Genomic DNA, 5,187 nt, shown 5'->3' on the forward strand with positions numbered 1-5,187 from the left:
TGGCTCATCGTGGGATCTGCTCCTGAAATGACGGGACATTCATTAACTTATGTGGCAACTCGTTAATTATTATCATTTTAATCGTGTATATTCAAGTTTATAGTTTTTTTATAACGATTAAAAAATTTTTTTTTATCTATTACCAATTTATCTATTCTGGCTAATTAATTCTTATTTATCATAACTATTATTGCTGTTGTTGATCAAAAATAAGATCTTTTCTTAGAACTCCCTCTGAAAACCCTCATCGTAATAATAACCGGTTCATTCTACCAAATGAACCACATTTTATAACTGGTTAGCACATACTTGATGCATTTCTGACCATTATCGCTAGTGCAAAGCACTCATTCGTCGTCTATAAACTTTCTGCTCTAAGCGAAAATCTTACGCATATTCAGTGGACAAGGGTTTGCATACATGCAGAAATGAATTATATTTCACTAAACATAACTCTTTGTTGGAGAGCAATTCCATAAAAATACTTGAATAACAACGTAGGTAGTTTGTAGAATAGCCCATGCACCCCTTCATTACTTAAATTAGAGGTAATTGGATGTTGTTTGTACAATAACAGATGCACACGATAATTACTCAAATCAGACGTAATTGTAAATGGTTTGTAGAATACCGGACACATCCACTAACTACTCAAATTGTAGGTAATTTGGAGTTATTTGTAGAATGACTGACGTGCACATTAATTACACAAATTACAATAGAGTAATGTTTGTAGAATGGCGGACGTACACATTAATTACACAAATAATGGGTACTTGGCAGTTTATAGGAGGGTTATTTGCCAACATTATAAGAAACTACCTTAGGTAAGGTTAGGTACCGAAGCATATCTCTCTACGGGAAGAAATTCCTATTTTCTGCGCCCGCGGGAGGATCTGGCCGCTGATCTACAAAGGCTCCCTTACCACCAATAGAAAATTGAAGTTCGGCCTACACGGTTAGGGCTACCCTAGCCTAATCAATGCCTAGATTAAGTAATAAACCTTCAAAGAATAATTAACACCATTATTCGCCTTGAACCTAACCTACCATAGGCTATAGGGCCATACCACATTACCGAACTAGCCTACTGTGCAGGCCAGCAGGCTTACGGTAGGCAATGCAGAATTTCACACCCAACTAGTTATTAACCAAAATTAACAATCAATTATATATAAATAAAATTAATTATCTTAGTTTTTTAAACATATTTTCGGAAACGTAGTCTACCTTAGGCTAAGTTTCCCTTCGCGATATCGTACGTTATTTTACGATATTTGCTTATTCAATGATAATAAATGCCTATATATACGATAATATCGTATTATACAATAATAAATTAGATTATTTTACCTTAAAATGACGAAAATATCAAAATATGTAGAATCACGTGTTGAGTTTCACTTCTTCTTGCTTCTTTAAGCTTCTTCTTTATATTGTTATTAAGTTTATATTATCTGTGCCTCAAATAAATTAATATCGTAATAAGATTCTCAATCTTTACTTTTATTCCATTCTACCTTAAAATTAGATAGGATAAAACCTTGCTTTAGTTTTGACAACCTATTGTGGTAATCAGTTTGGACTGTACTAAAGAACTTTTTTTTTTTTTTTTTTTTTTTTTTTTTTATGAAGATCAAAATTTGTTTACATTCATCCTGGGATCCAAAACTATGAAGAAAAGTAAAAGAGTTCTAGTTTTTAAATTCTTTATAGTTTATTTTTTAAATATTTGTGTATACTTTCTGAGAGTTTCCATACTTGTTTTGATGTATATATAAATTATTAGTTCCATTTGATGTATTTTTATGTCTCACCATGGGAAAATACAGTACGACATAATTTCAAGGTAGAAGGGAATAAAAGTAAAGATTGTGAATCTCATTACGATATTAATTTATTTGTGCCTTAAATAAATTAATATCATAATGAGATTCACAATCTTTACTTTTATTCCATTTTACCTTGAAATTAGATAGGATAAAACCTTGCTATCATCAGTTTTGGCAACCTATTGTGGTCAGTTTGGACTTCTTAAACTCTTCTTTTATATGCATTGCCCTACCTATAAATGCAACCATATCACCTGCTAGGATTTTTCAGCATACCTAATCTTATGTCTACATTCATTAGATGTCCTAATTTTGGACATAAAAATAAATGTTCAGTAGTATCTTCTTCATCTTTGCACAAGTCACACAAATTATCTTCATCCATTATAGAGTACACTATAATTTTTCATTTATGGCTGACATAATTTCATAGCGTAGCTTATTGTTCAATCTACGTACACATGGAAGAACAATATAAAAATCAACCAATTTTGATTAAATGTGCATTATATTATGAATAAATGACCAATAGAACATCAAAATATGATTTATTCACATGTAAGAGATTAGTAATTCCAGTGCAACAGGAAACAATTGTGTTGAAAAGTGTATGCATAATTATTATATAAAAACACATTCATAGTACAGTATACATTAATGTATTTGCTTTTCTTTATACATTAATATATGTCTGAGATATTTAGAATAGGTTCCATAAGTCAGCGTAGCATTTCATAAGCCCCAATGTTAAGCTCGTCTAGGAGGAAGGTTATGTGCTGTGATTGGTTGCTTTGATAATGACGTCATTAACTATCGAGCTCGTAATTGGTTCTTGACTCATGACGTCATTATTCATAGCTATTATTGATTTTTGATTGATGACGTCATTATCCATAACTCATTGTATTTACTTAAATACAGAAAGGAGAAGGGTGTATGCATTATAAATGTAAGAATACTTTAATTAAATATCTTTTGATTAACCAAAAATAGTTTAATAATTGCTGTTTTCTGCGTATATGGTATTACAAAATATTCTCGCCTTATGCATTTATAGCGGGAAATATCTGTTGTCTCATTGGCTGGTTGTATGTGACGTCAGACACTCGTATTCATGAATAAAAAAAACTATACGTATTTAAGATTAATTAGAGCTTAAAAAATAAGTTTTACAGTAAATAATCTTATTAATATTATAAAGTTTAAAATAAAATAAACAAAAAATCTTATTAAAGGCTATAAGTTAGATAAATAAGTCATATTTGAAGGAATAATTGACTAACTTTCTGGCTACGATGTTTTATGCGTGTGTTCGTTTGTGCGTGAAACCAAGGTGATAACCAATCACAGCTGAGGAAGATATAGCCAATCAGAGGACTCGAATGTACCACTAAGAGTAACGGGGACTTATAAATTGCCGTTGGAGAAACCTGCTCAATTACCCGTAAATTTACATTAAAACGCTTATGAAAAACAAAATAGGATGAAAAAACGTCATTAGTTACAGCGTTTGACCTAATTGGCTCCCGTGAATCTGATTTTTTTGTCAACAGCAGCTCATAAGTCGGGGAACCCTCTCGTCTTATGCATTTTTAGCGGGAAATATCTGTCCTCTCATTGGCTGAGACGTCCTCTGCTGTGATTGGTTGTAGTATGTGACGTCATATATGCCCTCTGCTATGATTGATTGTAGTATGTGACGTCATGTACGTCCTCTGCTGTGATTGGTGGTTATATGTGACGTCAGGCAATAGTATTTATGAATGGATTCGTCTCGGTAGGAGTGAAGTATCTATACGTATTGCAGATAAATTAGGTCTTATAAATTATATTTTTTCATAATACCAAACTTATGATAGAATTAATTTACTAAGTAAATAGATAATGAATCTTGTTCAATTGCTTAAGCTGAATAAATACGTATTTTTGAAGGATTAAATTGTCTACGATTTGGCTACGATGTTAAACGATGTTACCTTGGGGTAAAAAAAACTATACGTATTTTAGATTAACTGGACTTTAAAAAATAATTTTTACAAAAAATAATCTTAATCATATTATCTAATTTGAATTAAAGTAAATAAAGAATCTTATTAAAGGTTGTAAATTACATAAATAAGTCATATTTGAAGGAATAGTTGACTAATTTTCTGGCTACGATGTTCTATGCATGTGTTCGTTTGTGCGTGAACGAAGGCAATAACCAATCACAGCTGAGAAGATACAGCCAATCAGAAGGCTGGATTATCCCGCCAAGAGAGAGTTTCTGCGATTTATGAGCTGTTGCTCGAGAAATCAGTTACTTATTTATTACATTAAAAGTTCAAATGCTTTGACATTATTTACTCGCTCGCCAACAGCAGCCATAATCCAGAGGAACCCTCTTACCTTTATGTATATTTAGCGGGAAATATCTGTTGTCTTTGAATGATTCGTCCTCTGCTGTGATTGGTGATATTTATGACGTCATAGAACTATTTTTATGAATGAAATTACGTATCAGACCTGGGAGGGGGAAATACCTATACGTATATCAGATGAATTAGGACTTAGATAATTAGATTTTATAAAAATAACTTTATAAAAGTTAGTACTTCTTTAACCTATCAAATAAAGGCTCTTATTAAAGGCTGCAAATTAAATAAATACGCCAAATTTGAAAGAATAATAGTCTGAGAGCTATGCCTTACAGTGGACTAGAAACGGTTACATTTGTTGTTGATATATATATATATATATATATGTGTGTGTGTGTGTGTGTGTGTGTGTGTGTATAAATCACTGACGTCCTATTGTCATATGCAACTTGGCCCCAAAATCTTTCCTAAAACCTCTAACTCATTTCAAAGGACGAAGCAATATGAAACTATCGCTCAATTCAGAAGAAAATTCCCAACTCGACCGGACGAAATAATATGAAAATATCGCTCAATTCAGAGGAAGAACATAAAGGGTTCCAAGTCCGAGTGCTTTTAAAGTAACATCATCACCATAATAATAATAATAATAATAATAATAATAATAATAATAATAATAATAATAATAATAATGATAATAATAATAATGTTTTTTTAATTAGATATACTTTTTGGCCTTTTCTTGTCAACATTGCTTATATATTTTTCATTGGCATTTTTGTTTATTATAAAGCTTCATATATGGCCAAGGCATATAATGAGAATGGCAGACAATAAATAGATGGACATAAAGAATAAATGGTAGTAGAATGGTCAGGGCACCAGCCACCCGTTGAGATACTACCGCTAGAGAGTCATGGGGTCTTTTGACTGGCCAGACAGTACTACATTAGATCCTTCTCTCTGGTTACGGTTCGTTTTCCCTTTGCCTACATATA

Source organism: Palaemon carinicauda, unplaced genomic scaffold, assembly GCF_036898095.1.
Source record: "Palaemon carinicauda isolate YSFRI2023 unplaced genomic scaffold, ASM3689809v2 scaffold442, whole genome shotgun sequence".
NCBI classification, from domain to species: domain Eukaryota; kingdom Metazoa; phylum Arthropoda; class Malacostraca; order Decapoda; family Palaemonidae; genus Palaemon; species Palaemon carinicauda.